Below are 22,270 nucleotides of genomic sequence, written 5' to 3' on the forward strand. Positions count from 1 at the left end.
TATATATTTACTGTAGTTCACAGTTTTTTTCTCTATTATTATGTATTGCGATGTACTGCTGCTGCAAAGACAAATTTCATGACATATACCGGTGATATTAAACCTGATTCTGATTCTGATTCATAGTGTTGATATACTGAGGCATAGTTCCGATTAGGTATAGCAGTCCTGATCAGGATTGTACAGGCTGGTTCAAGATACAAATGGTAGGAGAGAAGCAGCACGATGACATAAAGTAGAAGAGAGGGAGGAAATTCAGACCATATTGCTAGGACTGAAGATGGAAACTTGCGATTTCTTTTTGCTCTAATGCCTAGTTTGTCAGTCTTTTTCCCTTCGCTGTCTTGTAGAATTTATGCATAATTTGTGTCCTGCATGTTCCCTAAATCTACGTGCCTCCTGATGCTTAAGTTGAGCACAGGTACGGTGAGATACCCTTTCAGGCCTAGACCCTTCTTCAGAACAAGGACTATTAGGATGGGGAACATCTTCTTCCCCTCAGGCTGTGTGACAAATGAACTCCTTGACACCACGCAGGTCTCACCATGTAAGATGCGCCAGGGGGGTTATTCTCTTTACTTTTGAACTTGCGTCGTAAATGCACCTTAATATTTATTAATTTATTTGTGGTGCTGTTACCTTTGTATTGTGTGTGAGTTACGTACACAGTCTACCGAGTGGCCTCATTCTGTCCCTTTAATCTCTGGCACTATTTCCCAACACCTCCCCCCTCGGAATCCCTCAGCCTTACTCGAGGCACGTTCACATTCAGCTGTCACATGTTTCCATTATCAGAGCGTTATTTACTACACAAGCAGTTCCATTTAAGCCTGGATGGAAATACAATGTGAAACCATGCAGCAGTGATGTGTTTTCCACCTATTTTTTTCTCTCTCTCTCTCTATGTTTTGTGTTTGGAATGGAGTAGTTGACTTACTCAGCCTTTTGTTTCCTGTCTGCTTGTCAGACGGAAGGAACAGGAGACACATTAAGCAATTGTTTTGCTCTGCATTAAATTCTCGCTGCTGCTGAGCCCCTAGACCCACATTTGCCTGCATTGGCATATTGTGCCAAAAGCTAATTTTAATTGGCTCATGTCAAGAAGTTACTCATCCGTCTATTATCCTGATGCAAGTTGTCTGTGTTATCACTGCTTACTAGTCTTCTATCTACCACTGTTCCAGTTACTAAACCATCTACAGCTACTTACTAAATCTTCTCAGTGTCCGTTTAGAATCATAAAGTCATACCATGGGGCACGATAGTAGTGTAGCTGTCGGTGCGACATTGTTACAGGTTGAGACATTGGAGTTCAGAGTTTAATTCCAAGGTTCTCTGCAAGAAGCTGGAAAATTCTTCCCGTGTGTGTGTGTGTGTGTGGGTTTCCTCCCACAATCCAAAGACGTAACGATTAGTAGGTTAATTGGTCATTGTAAATTGTTTTGTGATTAGGCTAGGGTGAAATACCTGCATTGCTGGGCAGTGTAGGCTTTGGGCCAGAAGAGCCAGTTCTGCACTGTATCTCCAAATTAAAAAAAAAGAAATACTGACTCCTCAAAATACTTCTCAGTGTCCACTTACAGCCATAGAGTCATACTTCATAGAACCACGCCCAAAAGACCAACTGGTCCATATCAGCCAAGGAGGGTCATTCAAGCTCATCCCATTTGCAAATGTTTGGCCAATCCATGTACCTGTCCATTTAGTACAGTCTATGTTTCGGGGTGAGAACCTTTGGCAGGACTGGAGAAGAAACAATGAGGAGTAGATATAAAAGATGGGGAAGGGAGAGGGAAACACAAGGTGATAGGTGAAACCGAGAAGGGGAAGGGATGAAGTAAAGAGCTGGGAAGTTGTTTGGTGAAAGAGATACAGGGCTGGAGAACGGGGAATCTGATGGGAGAGGACGGAAGGCCATGGAAGAAAGAAAAGGGGGAGGAGCACCAGAGGGAGGTGATGGGCAGGTAAGGAGATAAGGTGAGAGAAGGAAATGGAAATGGGGAATTGTGAAGTGGGGGGTTTCAAGAAATCAATGTTTATGCTATCAGGCTGGAGGCTACCCAGATGGACTACACGATGTTGCTCTTCAAACCTAAGTGTGGCCTCATTGCGACAGTAGAGGTAGCCATGGACTGACATGTCAGAGTGGGAATGAGAAGTGGCCACTTTTTCTGGCGGACAGAGCAAAGGTGATCCTGTAATTAGGCTAGGATTAAGTAGGGGGGAAAGCGGCACTGTGTGGCTCAAAGGGCTGTAAAGACCTATTCTGCACTGTATCTGAATAAATAAATGACAGGCCTTTCAAACCAGTCAGCCACACAATGGAACTGTCATGATCCTGCTTGAACAATGTACTCAATTTCCACTGTCCAAGTACCTATTGATATAAGGGGATGAACTGGCATTGCCTTGGCCAGGGCTACAGAGGGTAAATTGAAATCTATCCTCAACTCATTGAGTCAACTGTTGTTTATCCTTGACAATGGAGTCTAGTAAAGTTGGCAGAATAGAACTGCTTGACAAAAAAGAATCTTGGTCTGCAAAGACATTGTGATCATTTTTCTAAATATTGGCACAATCAATTTGCCAGTGTCTCCACATAAGAAATTAAGGGCTTTTACTGTTTGTCGTTAACCCTATGTTGGTAAAGCAACACACCATTTCGCAGAAGCTTACAACTCAGTGCTAAGACCTCTTGATAATCAATTGTAATGAACCTACAGTACCATGCAAAAGTCTTGGGCAAATGTAAAATGTATTCTGTAAAGCGAAGATGCATTCAAAAATTATGAATTGAAAAGTTTCTAAATGTTAAAAAAAATATTAGCAAGAGCAGTAAACAGTAAAAAACTAAATCAATATTTGCTGTGTCCATTCTTTGCCTTTAAAACTGCATTAATTCTCTCAGGCACACTGTCGTGCGGTTTTGTAAGAAAATCGGCTGATCAGCTGTTCAAAGCATCTTGGAGAACTTGCCACAGTTCAGATCAAGGCTCTGTGGAGGCCATATCATCTGAAACTGTATAAATGATCAAGTGTGCCTGAGACTTCTGCACAGTCTGTGGACATGGTTAAAGGAACACTGTGCACCTTAGCCATATATATATATATATAAAAAAGACTTTTTGCACAGTGCTGTATAAGCTTCAAAATGCATACATAAGTTCCAAAGTGCCTAAACAAGTGGGCATACCCTTGAGGTGAGAAGGGAAATAGTTAAAGGAAATCTGAAGAGCAAGTATTTCAGACACAGTTGGAGGATTTATGGAATGGGGTATTAGAGGAATTGGTGGAGGTAGGAACAATTACAATGTTTAAAAGTTATTTGGGCAGGTACTTGGATAGGAAATATAAGCAAGCTTATGTATTTACTGTGTGTTCATTGCATTTTTTATTATTGTGTTCTTTAATTTATTGTGTTTTTTTTGTGCTGTATTGGATCCAGAGTAGAAACCATAGAAACCATAGAAAAACTACAGCACAGAAACAGGCCTTTTGGCCCTTCTTGGCTGTGCCGAACTATTTTCTGCCTAGTCCCACTGACCTGCACACGAACCATATCCCTCCATACACCTCCCATCCATGTATCTGTCCAATTTATTCTTAAATGTTAGAAAAGAACCCTCATTTACCATCTCATCTGGCAGCTCATTCCATACTCCCACCACTCTCTGTGTGAAGAAGCCCCCCCTAATGTTCCAATTATTTCATTCTCCTTTACAATTACATACTGGAAATGACATTAAACAACCTTGAATATTGAAGGATTTAAGGGAAATGGGCCAACTGCAGGCAAATGGAATGAACTTAAGTAGGTACTTTGGTCAGCATGGAAGAGTTGGGCCAAATGGCCTGTTTGTCTGGTGTGTAACTTTATGACTCATAGTGTCAACTGCTGAAAGCCGAGGTTTCCAAATCGGAAAAGAATCAAGTTTAATATCATCGGCATATGTTTTGAAATTTCTTGTCTTTGCAGCAGCAATACAAGGCAATACATAATAATAGAGAATAAAATCTACAGAGGCTAGTGTCCATTTTGGAGCTGATTAAGTTTACAACTCTCCTACAGCTTATGTCGATCCTGTGCAGTAGCCGCTACCCCCCACCACCACCACCACCCCCAGACCAGACCAAACAGGCAAAGCCAGCAAGCTCCGTTCCATAGAGGGTTCAAAACCATCATTTGTTCCCAGATTGAACTTGGAGCTGAGAATGATAATATGGCTCAATCACATTCTCATCTTCACTGTTAGTTCCTGAACATGCAAATTGGAAGCAGAAAGCACAGCTCATTTTATGATCTTTCCAAGATTGTGCTGGAGATATACGGTGACATTTTGCACACAACTAACAACACTACAAACTATTCTACCAAATGTACTTTTTCTGCACAATGATCATTGCAACCTTCAGCCTGTAATTTCCCTTTGGGAGGTGTGCTTTTGAACCATCTGTATGAATTTAATTTATTTTATTTCTTACATCCTTCATATACATGAGGAGTAAAAATCTTTACATTACATCTCTGACTAAATGTGCAATGTGCAATTTATAGTGATTTATAATAAATAGTATGTACAACAGGACAGTCAATATAGCATAGAAATACAATTGTATTAGCGTGAATTAATCAGCCTGATGGTCTGGTGGAAGAAGCTGTCCCGGAGCCTGTTAGCCCTGGTTTTTATGCTGTGGTACCGTTTCCCGGATGGCAGCAGCTGGAACAGTTTGTGGTTGGGGTGACTCGGGTCCCCAATGACCCTTCAGACTCTTTTTACACACTTGTCTCTGTAAATGTCCTGAATAGTGGGAAGTTCACATCTATAGATGCACTGGCCTGTCCACACTATTCTCTGCAGAGTCCTGCGATTGAGGGAGGTACAGTTCCCATACCAGGCAGTGATGCACTCAGTCAGGATGCTCTCAATTGTGCCCCTATAGAAAGTCCTTAGGATCTGGGGACTCAAGGCAAACTTCTTCAACCGTCTGAGGTGAAAAAGATGCTGTTGTGCTTTTATTCACCACACAGCTGGTGTGTACAGACCACGTGAGATCCTCAGTGATGTGTATGCTACGGAACTTAAAGTTGTTCACCCTCTGAACTCCAGATCCATTGATGTCTATAGGGGTTATCCCATCTCCATTCCTCCTGTAATCCACAACCAGCTCCTTTGTTTTTGAGACATTGAGGGAGAGGTTGTTTTTTGACACCACTGTGTCAGAGAGATGACTTCTTCTCTGTAGGCTGTTTCATTATTATTTGAGATAAGGCCAAGCAATGTAGTAACGTCACAAATTTAATTAGCAGATTGGAGCTGTGGGTGGTGACACAGTCATGGGTATACAGAGAGTAAAGGAAGGGGCTTAGGACACAGTCCTTGGGGGGCTCCTGTGTTGAGGATCAGAGGGGCAGAGGTGAGGGAGCCCACTCTTACCAGCTGCTGGCGATCTGACAGGAAGTCCAGGATCCAGCTGCAGAAGGCAGGGTGAAGGCCGAGGTCTCTGAGCCTCTTGTCAAGCCTGGAGGGAATTATGGTGTTGAATGCTGAACTGTAGTCCAAGAACAGTATCCTCACATAAGCATTCCTTTTCTCCAGACGTGTATGGATGGTGTGTAGAGTAATGGCTATTGTGTCATCTTTCGCTCGGTTGTGTCCGTGGGCAAATTGTAGGGGGTCTAGTGTGGATGGTAGCATGCTGCAGATGTAGTCCTTGACCAGCTACACCAAAAACCTGGAGTTTTTGTGGTATCCTGAGGTACTTGGCGAACCGGACTCTCAAGAATGCAGGTACTGCTGTGATGGATATAGCAGGAGCAGACTTTGGGCCGGACTGGGACTTCGGGCTGGATTGAAGCGAAGGTGCCTGGCCCCAAGAGTGGAAAATGAACTGATGTTTAGCAAACTTAAGTTTAAAAAAATTAAGTTGTCAAGATTGATGGTGAAGGACAAACCGCTGTTCAACTCACTGCAGTGGGAAGGCATCAGCTCCATGGCTGTGGTTGGACCAGCTGCAGCATTAAACTGGCTCTGTGGCTGTGAGCTTATTTTCGGGGACTCTGAGGTTCATGTTTGGTGCATTATTTGTTTACTTTTTATTTGTTTGCATGATTTATTATTTCTTTTTTCACTCATGGGATGTTTGACTGCCTTTGTGGTGTGGGTTTTCTTGTGATTTCTATTGTGTTTCTTTGTATTATGGCTGCCTGCAAGACGATGAATCTTAAGGTTGTACATGGTATACATACTCTGATAATATATATATACTTTGAGCTTTGAACTTTGAACTTTCCTTCCTCTTTCCTTCCCGCTCCCAATATGAATCACTTGTTGCCCGCAAATGGAGCTCAGAAGCTAAAACAGCCCACAGTCAATGCAACACACACAAAATGCTGGAGAAACTCAGCAGGTTAGGCAACAGCTATGGAGGGAAATAAACAGGGTGCGTGTGTTGCTCATGATTTCCAGCATATGCATGATTTGTCCCTCTCAGTGCATTTATATCAACTGGCTTGCTCGAGACGTCAAATGGATACAAAGGTATTGCAGATTAGAGAATTAATACCTACCACAGGGTCTTTGCATGCTATGATTTACTTCCTCCCTTTGCTTAGGAATTATTGGATTGTTGGTAAAACTTTAAAAGTGATCCTCAGTTTTGACCTTGAAAATCGAGCTCTTAGGAAAACAATGTACAATTTTAAACCCTTAATCACTCGAGGTATTTGCTTGGTGGATAATTTCAGTTATTAAGTTTACAATTCATTAATTATGGTTTTGATAACATATTTATGTGAAGCTGGACCAAAGTGGAATTCAATGAACTCACGATATGTGAACACACTGGACTTCAAGCTGGAGCCTGAACAAGAGAATTAAGATTTCAGTTTTAATCCCATCGGCTGCGAAGTTTAATTTCAAATGATTAAAGTGTCTAGATTAATAATGTAGCTGCAATGGCGACCACCAGGAAACAATTGGATTGTTGTGTGAGACATCTGGTTGACTAATACTCCTCAGGGAAGTAAATCTGGTGTCCTTACCTGCTCCGGCCTGCGTGTGACCCCAGACCCACCAGCTTTGCTGAATCTAAGTTGTCTCTTCTATGTCCTGTGAGTGAATAAGTAAACACAAGTATTACAAGGAATGTTCTGGTTGTCTTTTATTCTAGGTTAACCATTGGAATATCTGGTCTTTAACACTTCTCTTGTAATGCGCTCAAATTGACTGCTGAGTTTTCCCACATTATATTGTGGTTGATCCTGAAACCTCATATATGTGTTCGGAAGAAAGAGACGCTAATTAAATCAACGTTAACCTGAGCTTCACCCTATCACAGACACTCCCTTTGTCCTATCCAACTCTCACAACAACTTCTCTGTAACTTATAATTATATTTTATCTCTCTCGAGCAGCACACACAAATTGCTGGAGTGTCTCAGCAGGTTAGGCAGCATCTATGGAGGAAAATAGGCTGAGGTCCATCAACATGACGAGGATCTCTCTTTCCCAGTTTAGTATATATTGAGATAAAGTGCGGAATAGGCCCTTTCAGCCGTTCAATTCATGCCGCCCAGAAATCCTCCAATTTAATCGTAGCCTAATCACCGGACAATATACAATAACCAATTAACCTACCAACCGGTATGTCTTTGGGCTGCTGGAGGAAACTGGAGAACTTAGAAACTGCTTGCAGACAGTGATGGAAATTCAACGCGGGTCATTGGTACTGTAAAGTGTTGTGCTAACCATTAAGCTACCATGCCGTCCCATCCGTTTACTTATTCATTATGTATTTATTTATCTGTTTGTTTATTCTTACTGTAACTCGCAAAATATTTTATGTATTGCATGTACTGCTGACATATGTCAGTGACAGTAAACTTGATTCTGATTCATGGTCCTGACTTTTAAATATATTGATGTTTCTTCAATGTCATTGGTCTGAACTGTAGGACTCCCTCCAATTAGTACAACATTTAAGATCAGGTTGGATAGATTTTTGCATAGTCAGGGGATTAAGAGATATGGGGAAAAGACAGGTAAATGGAGATGAGCCAATGGCCTGATCAGCCATGATCTTATTGAATGGTGGAGCAGGCTCGACGGGCCACATGGCCTACTCCTGCACCTATTTCTTAATTTCTTATGTTCTTATGTACTGTGGAACACACAAGAGTCTGCAGGAGCTGGAATTTCCAGAGACTGTGGGTGTATCATCAAATGCGGAACCACAGTGAAGGCAGCCCCACACAATCAGTGCAGCTCCGGATGGGAAATAACTGCCTTGCTGTTCAAGGAACTTGAGTGTGAACTGATCTCTCGTGCTTTCTAGCACTAGTCTGATCTCCATTGGTTTCCTGTCTTCCAGCCACATCTTCCAGTGGGAGGTTTAGCCACTGCAACTGACTCCTTGGTGTTGCTGTATTGCAAAAAGATAGTGGGAAGTTTACTAGGTGTGTGTGTGAGAGCAAATAAGATAAAGCGCTGTAGTGAAGCAAGGAATGGGTCATCCGTTCATCAAAGGCTTCTCAGAAAACTTTCTATAGAAATACTGAAAACTGCTGATTAAATAGATGACTGTTAATAAATTTAAAAATAACAAGGGAATAATTGAAAGCATAGAAACACATCAAAGTTCAAAGTAAATGTATCATCAAAGTACATATATATAACCAGATACAACCCTGAGATTCATTTTCTTGTGGGCATACTCAATAAATCCATAATAGAACAATAACCATAACCGAATTGGTGAAAGACCGTACCCACTTGGGCTTTCAACCAGTGTGCAAAAGGCAACAAACTGCAAATTACAAAAGGAAATAAATGATGATAATAAATAAATAAGCAGTAAATATCAAGAACACCAGATGAAAGTGAAAGTGAGTCCATAGGTTGTGAGAACATTTCAGTGATGGGGCAATTGAAGTTGAGTGAAGTTATCCACTTTGGTTTAAGAGCCTGATGGGTTGAGGGGTAATCAATGTTTCTGAATCTGGTGATCTGAGCCAGCGATCATGTTTGCTGTTGTGTGCTGGGGCAGCAGGCTGAGGGTAGCAGAAACCAACAGAATCAACAAACTCATTCGTAAGGCCAGTGATGTTGTGGGGATGGAACCGGACTCTCTCACGGTGGTGTCTGAAAAGAGGATGCTGTCCAAGTTGCATGCCATCTTGGACATTGTCTCCCATCCACTACATAATGTACTGGTTGGGCACAGGAGTACATTCAGCCAGAGTCTCATTCCACCGAGATGCAACACAGAGCCCCACAGGAAGTCATTCCTGCCTGTGGCCATCAAACTTTACAACTCCTCCCTTGGAGGGTCAGACACCCTGAGCCGATAGGCTGGTCCTGGACTTATTTCCTGGCATAATTTACATATTACTATTTAAATATTTATGGTTTTATTACTATTTAATTATTTATGGTGCAACTGTAATGAAAACCAATTTCCCCCGAGATCAATAAAGTATGACTATGACTATGACTATAATCAAATAATTACAACATCAAAAAGTAAAAAAAAGTAGCTGCATTCTTCCTTAGAATAAGAAACATGTTAGCATAGCGATTAGTAAAGTTCAAAGTAAATTTATTATTAAAGTATACATGTGTCAGCATATACAACCTGAGATTCATTTATTTGCTGGCATTCACAGGGAGTACAAGAAACACAATAGAACTAGTCCACACCCAACAGGACAGAAAACAAACTGTGCAAATACAAAGGAGATAATACTATTTCAGAACGAGTGACCAACTCAAAACATACAGTAAGGTGCGTTGTTTGCGTTAACAACCAACACACCCACTGATGTGCTGGGGGCAGTCCCCAAGTGTCGCCAAACACACCGGTGCCAACGTAGCTTGGCCACAATCCCTATTCCTCCCTCCCACCTAAATAGCATGCATATGCACAGCCCTTCAAGTCCAGGACAGACCGTCTTTGGTCTCCAGCCTCTGGTGGACTGGACTCACAGACGTTGGGCCTTTGACTTCCCCAGCCTCACAGCAATTTACAGACCTGGGGTTCCAGCAATCTGGCCCCCACTTCTGGAATTCTAATTCACGTTTGGGCTTCAGTCTTCGATATCGATCCCAGGACTTGCCAATATGATAAATGCGGATCCTGGATGAGGACCCGGAACACTAAGCCACAATCTCCAGATTTGCCGATTACACAAATCTCAGCATTAGGCCTCGAACTCCATAGTTGCTGATGATGGGACCCCGAACACTAGGCCTCGAACACCAGTCTTGCTGATTCTGACATAAACCTAGCATATGTCTTGAATTTTGCTGCCTTGTGGAAGCTGTACTCTGCAAGATGTAAAAATTACTATAATTTACAAAAATAAATAAATACTCTAAAGAAGAATAATGAAATAGTGTCCATGGACTATTCAGAAATCTGAGGGCGGGTAATTTCACACCTCTCATTGAGTCTGGACTTGAGAGCAAGCCAGTGTGTCTGAGCTTTCTTGTTTTGGAGTGGTTCTACAACAGCATTGTTCAGTTCATTGGCTTCCCGGCTCAGGGCTTGTTGCTGGGAACCCACATGGACTGAGAGCAAACTGAAGTGTTGAGCAGAGTGGCGTTGAAACTCGGGCCTTCTCTCACTGCTGTGGCTGGATGACTCAGCGCCAGCAATCCTGAAACACAGTGCAGCTCAGGAACAGGCCCTTCGACCTCCAATGTTGTGCCAAACCAATTAAAATAACAGTAAAGTGCGCAACTAAGTTAATCTCTTCTGCCTACACAATGTCCATTTTCCTCACATTCAAGTGTCTATCAAAACGCCTCTTAAAAAATCTCTAATGTATCTGACTCTACCACCTGCCCAGGCAACACATTCCAAGCAGCCACCACTCTCTGTATAAAAAAACTTCCCTCACACATTTCCTTTCAACTTGCCCCCTCTCAACTTAAATGCATGTCCACTGGTATTAGACATTACAACCCTGGGAAGAAGATTCTGTCTGTATCGATGGCTCTCATAATCTTATAAACCTCTACCAGATCCCTCCCCCACCCCCAGACTCTGCTGTTCCAGAGGAATCTATCCAGATTTGTCCAAATACCAAAGAGAAAAATAATAATAATAATAATAATAAGATATGCAATAATCAAGAAAACTAAGAGCCCTTGAGAGTGAGTCTAAATGTTGTGGGAACATTTCAGTGAGGGGATGAATGACATTGAGTGACGTTATCTCCTCTGGTTCAAGAATCTGATGGTTGAAAGGTAATGACTGTTCTGGATCTGGTGATGTGAGTCCTGGGGCTCCCTTAGCTTTTCCCTGATGGCAGCAGTGAAACGGGAGCATGTCCTGGGTGGTGGGGGTCCTTTACGATGGATGCTGCTTACCTGTGACAGTGCTCAGTGATGGGATAGACTGGGCTGTGTCCACTACTTTTTGTTTTTGTAGGATTTTCCATTCAGGGGCATTGCTGTTTCCATACCAGGCTGTGATGCAGCCAGTCAATATTCTCTCCATCACAACTCTATTGAACTTTGTCAAATAATTCTGCTACTGGAGAGGGAGGGGCCAGATTGGGTGAGGAATTCCATCAACTATTGTAGTGATATACCACGCTAGGGGGCCACGTGAGTGACAGTAGTGATATGCTGATGCATATGAATGCTATGGAACAGTACTGAAAGCATTCTCTATCAGTGTAAAGTATGAAAAAGCGTTCAGTGGTATATTCTTAAAAGCATAAAACCATAAGATATAGGAGCAGATTTAAGCCATTTGGCCCATTGAGTCTGCCCTGCCATTTTATCATGACTAAACAATTTACTGCGTCCGGTGCTCCCAATGTGGCCTTTTATATATTGGCGAGACCCGATGCAGACTGCAAGACTGCTTTGCTGAACATCTACGCTCTGTCTGCCAGAGAAAGCAGGATCTCCCAGTGGCCACACATTTTAATTCCACAACCCATTCCCATTCTGACATGTCTATCCACGGCCTCCTCTACTGTAAAGATGAAGCCGCACTCAGGTTGGAGGAACAACACCTTATATTCCGTCTGGCTAGCCTCCAACCTGATGGCATGAACATCGACTTCTCTAACTTCCGCTAACGCCCCACCTCCCCCTCATACCCCATCTGTTACTTATTTTTATACACACATTCTTTCTCTCACTCTCCTTTTTCTCCCTCTGTCCCTCTGAATATACCACTTGCCCATCCTCTGGGTCCCCCCCCTTGTCTTTCTTCCCGGACCTCCTGTCCCATGATCCTCTCGTATCCCCTTTTGCCTATCACCTGTCCAGCTCTTGGCTCTATCCCTCCCCCTCCTGTCTTCTCCTATCATTTTGCATCTCCCCCTCCCCCTCCAGCTTTCAAATCCCTTACTCACTCTTCCTTCAGTTAGTCCTGACGAAGGGTCTCGGCCCGAAACGTCGACTGCGCCTCTTCCTATAGATGCTGCTTGGCCTGCTGCGTTCACCAGCAACTTTGATGTGTGTTGCTTGAATTTCCAGCATCTGCAGAATTCCTGTTGTTTGCAATTTTGTAAATAATTGTTTTTTTAAAATTATGAATAAATTTTATTTTGATTGAAAAAAGTTGCATCATTAAGTATTAAACATAGAGTAAATGTGATTGAAGTTGATTTTTTCCCCATAATTAACCAGACAACCCATTGGAGTAAACGGGGGAATGATGTTGCTACGTAATAACCATAATGAGAATGTGAAGGTGCATGGTTAACAAAATGGTACGTTTATTTGCAGCAGGGAGTTAGCAAGTGAGTTGGATTTGTATGACGCACGGCAAATGAGCTAAATCATTGTTGAGAGAGTCAATTTGCTCAGTAAATGTGGTCTGTTTAAAGAGTGAAGCTCCTATTCAACAGCTCCCAATTATAGCAAGGCTGATCCTTGTAAAAAATGTTGTGAGTGGGGGATGGTTACACAGACAACCTGTATAAAATCATCAAGCATTTTCATCCACAGCAGAAAGGTTAGCAGGTGTGCATTGATTCCTCTCTATCATGGGTCTCTGTTGGTCACAGTCGACCATGGAAGTTGTGTCCTAGCTATGTAAATATACAAGATTGTACAGTATAATACGGAGAGCAAGCTGTTGCTCTTGTAGCAAGCTCCCCCTGGCCATGCATCTGATAAACCCAAAGGTTTGGTATCAGCAGCATCGCAGGAGTTGCCGGTCAGTGTTGAACTCAACATAGGACTGCCTTAGGAACTCCAGCTCTGGATTTTTCCCTTTGGGTTTACTCCCACAGCATCCTCCTTGTGTGGGTATAGCTGTGAGGCAGCAGGTGTTTCAGATCGGAGTTTTCCTTCTCCTAGATGAGCTGCCAGCCATGGCTGACGAACATCTTCTGCCCAAAGCGACTGGTTTTAGGCACCAGTAACTCACCATTTCCCTTCCTCCAACGCACATGAAAGTTGCTGATGAACACAACAGGCCAGGCAGCATCTCTAGCTCGTAAGAGAATTACTGGCTCTTCTTTCAGTTAGTCCTGACGAAGGATCTCGGCCCGAAACGTTGACTGTACCTCTTCCTAGAGATGCTGCCTGGCCTGCTTTTATGTGTGTTGCTTGAAATTCCAGCACCTGCAGATTTCCTCGTGTTTGCGTTTTCCCATCCTCCTGTCAGTAGAAACGGTTCTGCCATGCATGGTAGCTAAGTCACACATGAAGGCCAGGATCTGGACTTGGTGTCAGAGGCTATTTGAGGAGCACACCATTGGGAGCATTTCATAGGCGGTGGGAGTTTGATCTCATTACCACCTCCGGCTATGACAACCTTAGGGAACCCTTCTATCCTGGACATCTTTAACATTGTCATTATATGTAACCTGAAAATCGTATCATGAAGGGTCTCAACCTGAAATGTCTACGGTTCATCTCCCTCCACAGATGCTGCCTGATCTGCTGAGTTCATCCAGCATTTTGATTCTTGCTCCAGAGTCCAGCATCCGTCGTCTCTAGTGAGATCCTCATTATCTTTTGTGACGACCTCCACCATCAGAGAGGAGATACGGGAGCATGAAGACACACACTCAGCAATTTAGGAACAGCTTCTTCCCTGCTGCCATCAGATTTCTGAATGGACAATGAACTGATGAACACTAACTCACTATTTTGCTTTATTTTTTCATTATTTATTTAATTTTAAATTTCTTATTGTAACCTATAGTCATATTTTCTATGTATTACAGTGCAGTGCTGCTGAAAAACAAAAAATAATCACTACATTTACAGTACTGTCCAAAAGTCTTAGGCACATATGTATGGCCAGGGTGCCTAGGAATTTTGCACAGTACTGTAGTAATTTATGTATTGCACTGTACAGCTGCCACAAAAAAAAACAAATTTCATGACACGTGTGAGTGATAATTAATCTGATTCTGATATGGGCCTCCATTGTGGACTGAGAGTGGGAAGGGGGCAAGGAGAGGGGAATCATGATTGGGAAAAGAAGAAGGGAGAGGGGAGGGAGTGGGAAGCACCAGAGAGAGATTCTGTAATGACCAATAATCCAATTGCTTGGAATCAAATGAACTTGCCTGGTGTCTCAGAGCTGGGTGGGTCCGTACCCTGGCCACCCACCGTCACCACCCCCCCCCCACCTCATCCCGATCCTGGCACTCTTTCTCTGCCGCCTGTCCCAGTCCCCAGCAGTGGCGCTCCAGCTGAACCGTTCCAAACATGCTCTGCTCCCACCAGATTTATAAGCTCTCTCTCCGCTCCACCTCGACAAGCACCCAGTACTCTGCCAAAGTCTTAGTCATCATAGCTGTATACATGCGCTTAAGACTTTTGCAGAGTACTGTATTAAATGCAAGAAATTCTGCAGATACTGAAAATCCAGAGCAACATACACAACATGCTGGAGGAACTCAGCAGGTCAGGAGAGCAGAAATTTATGCAAAGGAATTTAAAAAAAGTCGACATTTTGGGCCGAGACACTTCATCAGGACTGATGCTGCGATAGATGCCACCTGAGCTGCTGAATTTCTCCAGCATTTTTGTGTTTGTTATTCTTTTTGCAGCAATGGCTCTATAAATTGCAAGACAGACAAACCCGAGTTATGTAAAATTAAAAGTATTGCACAACACAAATAGCATATCAATATCATAAACAAATTGCTGGAGGAACTCAGCAGGTCGGGCAGCACCTATGTCGGTGTTTTGGGCAAAAATCCTTCTTCAGGACTGGAAGGGAAGAGGGAAGATGCCAAACTAAAAAGGTGGGGGGAAGGGGTAGGAGATAAGCGAAGCCAGGTGTGTAGGAAGGATAAAAGGCTGGAGAGGAGGGAATCCGATAGGACAGCAGAGTGGACCATCGGTGAAAGGGAAGGAGGAGGGAATCTGGGGGAGGTGAGAGTCGGGTGAGAAGTGGTAAGAGGCCAGATTGAGGAATAGAAGAAGAAGGGAAGGGGAGGGAATTTTTTTTACTTGGAAAAAGAAATCGATATACAGTACATGCCATCAGGTTGGAGGCTACCCAGGCAAATATCAGGCGTTACTTCTCCACCCTGAAGCGGGCTCATCTTGGCATACGAGGAGGCCATGGGCTGACATGTTGGAACGGGAATCATTGTAATTAACATAATTGCAGGGAAATATAGACTGAAGTAGAATTAGAGATTCACAGTGCATAGATTAATAAAAGACTGAACACACTGTTGCTATCCAGGTTTTTTTTTACAAAAGCAAAAATTAAATTACTAGTGCAGTAGGTAAAAATTCATTTATGAAAGCCCATGTTATTACGTGAACAAATTAATTCCCAAATCTAAGTGTTCTGGTGGAATGAAAATCCTTTCTACACGTTACAACATGTCTTGGAGTGTTCAGCTCTTTATTTCCCAGGACATCTTAAGCTATGGGACTGCTCTTTAGCTTTACCGCAGGAGTGGGGTTATTGAAGGTGCCGAGCCATAGAAGCTTTCCACAACCCTTCCCTCACATCAGTAACTACTGTCTACACCGCTGGCCAATGTTAAGCAGGCATGGGCCAGTATACCTCTCTCTGTCCAGACGCAAAGAGCCCTGTAATATTACACTGCTTGGCATCTTGATATATACCCTCTGATGGGACGTATGCAGAAAAGGGACTTGCTAAGGTTATAGAGACAGACAGCTTGGAAACAGGCCATTCAACCCATTCACATTAATCTGAGTTTTTTATTCTCCTCAAATTCTCATTAACATCTCCATCTTCTCACTGCCACCATCAGAAAGGAAGTACAGATGCCCTGGGACCAACACTACCAGGTTCAGGAACAGGAACACTTCAAGCATCAGGCTGCTGAACCAGAGTGGATATCTTCACTCATCTCAACTCTAAACTGATTACACAACCTATGAACTCACTGTCAAAGACTCTGCAACTCACGTTTTCAATAGTTGCTTCTTGTTCTTCTTCTTATTTCCTTTTTGTAATTGCACAATTTGTTATCTTTTGTATATTGTCATTATAGTTTGTTGTGTGCAGTTTTTTAATTGATTCTATTGTGTTTCTTTGTGTTTACTGTGAATACCTACAAAAGAATTAATTTCAGGGTTGTACAGTATATGGTGACATATAAGTACTTCGATGATAAATTTACTTTGAACTTCAAACTCCAGCTAGATTGTACAAAAGCTAATTTAGAATTGCCAATTAACATTTTGTTGGGATTTTGGAGAAAGCTGAATCACCTGACTGAAGCTCGCACAGTCACGGGGAAGAACGTGCAATCTCTGCACATGCAACATTGGCGGTCTGGATTCAACCCAGATTTCTACTGGTGTGGAGCAGAGGCTCTACAAGTTATGACAGTGTTACACAAAATAACCCTTGTTAGCTGGCGATCGAAGGCTATAGAATATGCTTGGTGCTACACTGAGAGTTTCAAGGTCTGAGTTTCTTTCCCAGATGTCAGGGGTAAAAAACAGAACCTGCATTTGTGTAGCAATATTCAAAATCCCTCGGTTCCAAGGTTTCAGGTTGCGACGAAGAGCCTCGGTCCAAAACGTCAACGGTTTATTCCTTTCCATAGATGCTTCCTGACCTGATGAGATAGATCCTCCAGCATTTTGTGTGGGCCGGTAATTCACTTTTATGTTGTGCTGTCCCTGCAATGCACTGAATTTAAAAAACCATTTTCAATCTTATCTAATCACTATCAGAACAAAATTTCCTTCCTAGTCTGTTGTGTGATGCCTGCCAGGATTTGCCTCTGAATATTGATATTTTGCCCAGCTTTCTCAATCCACATCTTTGCTGATGCATATAAATTATAGTGTGGTTCTTCTTAATTAGTTTTCTATTTAATGATCTGGATATAATTTCAGTAATTGCTATTATGCAGTGTAACTAGTTAATAGTTCCACACCCTAACCTTACTGTTTGCAGTCACTGAGTATTATAGATTAATAATGTGTCCATGTCTCTGTAAACGTCGATCTGCATTGAGTGTATTTGCATGTGCATCTGTGTGTTTGTTTGCGTGTGTCTGAGTGAGTCCAAAAGTGTGCATCTGTTTCATGTTCATATCTGTGTGTGTGTGTGTGTGTGTGTGTGAGAGTAACTGAATGCCTATGTGTGTGTGAGAGAAAGAGAGAGTGGGGGGGATGGAGAGAGAGGGAGAGTGAGGGAAGGAGGGAGAGAGAAGTGGGGGAGAGACGGAAGGGGGAGGGGAGTGCGAGGGAGAGAGAGAAGAGAGAAGAAAGGGGGGAGGGAGGGAGGGGGGAGAGAGAGAGAGCATAGGGGCATTAGATGCCTCAGCTTTTTCAGCATTTCACTGTGGCTGTTCACTGATTGTAAGTATAAGTCAGCCGCTGAAGGGAATGGTACTTGTTGTCATTTGAAGACACTCCATTGTGTACGTGGCACTAATTGTCAGGGCACCATCACTGAAGTTGCCCCATTCTGCCCTGGAGATCATGCTTTGATAGTGAGACCTTTGAAGGTTTAAAATAAATCATTTGTGTGACAACTTCATTATTACACAGAATATTATTGAGGAACAATCCAAGACTAAATAAGGAAAAAATACTAATTCTAGTTAGAAGTGTTATTGTGTGGGAGAGAGATGTTATAACACACATCATACTTACAAGGAGCGCTGTCTCAAGAAAGCAGCATCCGTCATCAAGGACCCTGTTATTCAGGTCATGCTCTTTTCTTGCTACAACCACTGGCCAGGAGGTAAAGCAGCCTTAGGTCCCACACTATTAGATTCAGGAACAGTTGTTACCCTACAACCTCCTGAACCAGGGTAGATAACTTCACTCACCTCGACACTGAACTGATTGCACAACCAACAGACTCACTGTCATAAACTCTACGAACTCATCTTCTCAGTGTTAATCATTACTTGCAAAGAAACTGTCTTCTTTTGCACATTGTTTTGTCAGACTTTCTTAAGTATAAATTTTCATATATTCTATTGTATTTCTTTATTTGTCCTGTAAATGCGTCTGCAAGCAAATGAATTTCTAGGTAACATATACATAATTTGATAATAAATTTACTTTGACATTGATTTTGACATCTTATTGACCCCGCTTCCTGAGGCCCTGCCACCGAGGTTAGACCATCTAACCCCTTGAGACTGTTCTGTAATTTACCACACTGATCTGCACTCCTCATCATTAGTCATGCCATGGGGCATTATGGCAGGTAGTGTAGTGGTTAGCCCAACGCTTTACAGTACAGGCGACCTGTGTTCAATTTTTTTCTCCTTTATTTTGCTCCCTTATTGCACTAATTATTTAATTTTATATATACATATATCTATAGCACATTTTAAAATCATCAAAGTACATATATGTCACCATCTATAACCCTTTCTTGCAGGCATACACAGTAAATCCAAGAAATACAATAGAATCAATGAAAGACCACACCACACCTATCAGGTCATATTAACAACTAAAGTGCAAAAGACAACAAGCAGTGCAAAGACAAATCATTATAAATAAAGAAAAAATATCTAAAACGTGAGATGAATTGTCCTTGAAAGTAAGTCCATAGATTGTGCAACAGCTGAATCAGAATCAGATTGATTATTGCTGTCATAGGTCGTAAAATTTGCTATTTTGTGGCAGGCATCACGATAAAATATAAATTATAGTGCAAAAGAGTAATAGCAAGGTAGTGTTCATGGGTTCGTGGACTGTTCAGATATCTGATGGTGGTGGAGAAGAAGCTGTTCTTAAAAAGTTGAGTGTAGGTCTTCAGGTTCCTGAACCTCCTCCCTGATGGTATTAATGAGAAGAGGGCATACCTTGGGTGGTGAGGGTCTTTCATATTGGATGCTGCCTTCCTGAGGCACCTTTGGAAGGTGTCCTCGATGGCTGGCAGGCTTGTGGCTGTGATGGAGTTGGCAGAAGCCTCTTATAATCCTGTGCATTGGTGCCTCAGTACCAGGAGGTGTTACAATCTGTTAGAATGTGGAAATTTGCTCGAATTTTTGGTGATATACTAATTCTTCTCAATCTTCTGATGTAGTGAAACTGCTGGCATGCCTTCCTTTGTGACTGCACCAACAGGACGGGCCCAAGGTAGACACCAATAGAAATCAAGACTCAGTAGTTAGATTTCTTCTGCTGTTAGAGATGGCAATTACTTGGCACATTCATCATATATCTGTTAGCTTCTACATATTGCCTCATGTTGTCTCGGTCTTGCTACATGCAGCAGCATTATAATTCAGAGCAGATGGACAAGGGTCAGCATATTAGCACGTCATCTGAAGGGTGACATTTCCTTCAGTACAGTGCTGGAGGTTCATTTAGAATTAATATGCTTCCGTCCTGGATTGCGGATGACTTGACCCTATAAACTTCTGAATAAATAGAAACAATTGGACCCGTCAGTCAAGGACCTCAGTTTGCCACTTACAGCTTTTTAATGGAGACTTTAGCTCCTGTTAGAGGGAATTAAACTTGCATGTGTATCATGTGGACTCCACTTATCTCTGTTGAGAGTATTACATTTCCTTCATCCAGGTAAATGCAATAGTCTGCAAAAACAGCAGGGCATCCTAGTTTCTCAGAGATTCTTAGAAATACTACTAATAATTACACCACTTGTGGGAAAGTCTGTGGTTTGACATCCCGGAGTCTTGTGAAAGCTGCACTCAGGGGAGATTTATTTTCTAGCTCCGTGCCAGTATTCCGAGTGGCTCACACCCCCTCTCTGCATTGAAGTTTTTTGGGTAACTTTGACAATATTTTTGAGTGAGGAAGGAACGATTTTGCAATCTTAAGTCATCCCTCATTTATCACATACAATAGCGCATAGCTATCATGGAAATGCGGCCAATTCACTAAGGGTCAGTGCCTGCAAATGGTCATGGAATAAATTACTGGATAAACCTTTTAGTCATGTGGTTGGACACAGCTTCCTTTGAGTTATAGAGAGTACAACACAGAACAGGCCTTCTGACCATTCTCTCCCACACTGACCTTCTGGCGCGAATGTCATTTACCTACACTAGAACAAAGTTCATGTTCAACTTTAATTGTCATTCAATCACACATAAGTACCCATAAATGCAGCCGAACAACACAGATTCAGAATCTAAATCAGGTGTATTTTTGAAATACATCACAAAATTTGTTACTTTGCAGCAGCAGTAGAGTGAAAAAGCATAAAATTAATGTAAGTTACAAAAATATATAACTAGTTTGAAAGATGAATAGCTTCTGCATTTGATGATATGGCAATATGACAAAGACTCCTGTATATGATAATCAATTCGACTTTTACTGTGATCTGCTCTGAAGATAAAAAATATCTTTATTTGATTGCACAAACTGCTGTCGTACCATACCAGCCATATTCCAACTGTCAATAACTTCCTTGGTGGAAAAAAACCTTACCAGCTCCTCTCCACAGTTCACTTCAACTTTCTTCTTAAAACAGTGCCCTTTTCAATTTCATATCTCATGTCACGGGATGGTAACACTGGCGTGGGCATCAAAGCTGTGGAACCCTTTACTTATACCATGGAAGGTAAACAGAAATCTGAACTAAAAACTCACTTTAAATTAGCTCCTCTAGCAGTACAATACTCGCCATTTATTGAATTGGGAGCACCCTTGCTCAGTTTTGTGCTTCGATCTTTGGAGTGGGACATGTGCCGATAACCTTTGAACCCAATTGCATGGCAGCGTGCCTAATTGAGTTTAGATGTTGTCGGGGTCACTGGTGTGGAATTTGGAGTGATTTTGTTGCAGGGATAGGAAGCAGTAGTGGAGGATGAACTGAGCCCTGTGTAGTAGTGCAAAGCAACTGCATCAGAAATTATATTTCTTTTCAGTGTAATTTTCTGTCAAATATCAACTTCGTTTGATGTTCTTCAGTTGGTTTATGCTCAAATAAGCTGCAGTTTGCATCAATCACCAAATAAATCCCCTCCCTTTGAACATTATATTGAAGATTAATTGCGCCTGTGTAAATCATACTTTTTCCCTGAAAACCTATTATGTAAAATTTAATTATAATCAAGTGGTAAGTGGATTATTCTGTGAACTAAGAAAAAAACAGACTCAGTGATTTTTCCTTTGAAACTTCCTTTGGTTTGAGACCATTAAGGTTCTTGACGTCACTCTGTTTCTAAGCTGAGTTATCAGAGATGGAACAAAAGCATTTGCTAATATTTGCTGCAGTTTTAGCTACTTTTCTGTCTCCACTAAATGAATATTGCATTTTTCCTTGTTTTATAAAATTTGAATTGAATTGGGACAATTTGTCCTCACTCATTTCCTCCCCCCTCCCACACCCCCACCCCCAGCATGTACAGCACTTGCATTTTGTGGAAAGGCAAAGCTGAAGGTGAGAGATTGTTAGTCAGCTCCTTCGCAACTTGACAGCTCGATCGCACTGACCGATCTCGCCCTCATGACTAACCCACAACATTTAAACTTCTGATCCTGATGCACTTTAAATAGCTGAGCATGAATCAGATGGGCTGAAAGGCCCATTTTTGCGTCATACTTTTCTATGACTCTAAGGTATCAAAATATTCATGGAAGTGTAGAGGACAGCGTATCACATTATAGCACCATTGATCACAATCAGGAGTTCAGTTCCGGATGCCTTTTCTGAATTCAATTTTCAGTATGTAGGTGTCAGATACTGAAAATGTGGGACTTAAAAGGTGATTTCCCCAAAAAGGGGCATCCATCATAAAGGACCCCCCCGCCCCCGCCCATCACTCAATACATTCCCTCCTCTCATTGCTACCAGGACTTAGACAAATTGGAAGAAAGAGCAAAATAGTGGCAGG

At 42.2% G+C, this 22,270-nt stretch overlaps 1 protein-coding gene and 1 long non-coding RNA gene across 4 annotated transcripts in view; one reads left to right on the plus strand and one right to left on the minus strand.

The window, feature by feature from the left end:
- The window catches only part of LOC134349117 (protocadherin-1-like), a 524,282-nt gene that overhangs the window by 243,852 nt on the left and 258,160 nt on the right, over positions 1–22,270 (plus strand). The gene's annotated exons all lie outside the window — the stretch shown is intronic.
- Positions 1–22,270, minus strand: part of LOC134349118 (uncharacterized) — an 85,325-nt gene that overhangs the window by 60,654 nt on the left and 2,401 nt on the right. The window contains exons 2-3 of the long non-coding RNA XR_010018592.1: positions 12,374–12,511; positions 7,043–7,109 (exon numbers count right to left, since the gene is read on the minus strand). This is a non-coding gene — a long non-coding RNA (uncharacterized LOC134349118). The remainder of the gene's footprint in view (positions 1–7,042; positions 7,110–12,373; positions 12,512–22,270) is intronic.

This window comes from Mobula hypostoma, chromosome 7 (genome assembly GCF_963921235.1).
Source record: "Mobula hypostoma chromosome 7, sMobHyp1.1, whole genome shotgun sequence".
Taxonomy (NCBI): domain Eukaryota; kingdom Metazoa; phylum Chordata; class Chondrichthyes; order Myliobatiformes; family Myliobatidae; genus Mobula; species Mobula hypostoma.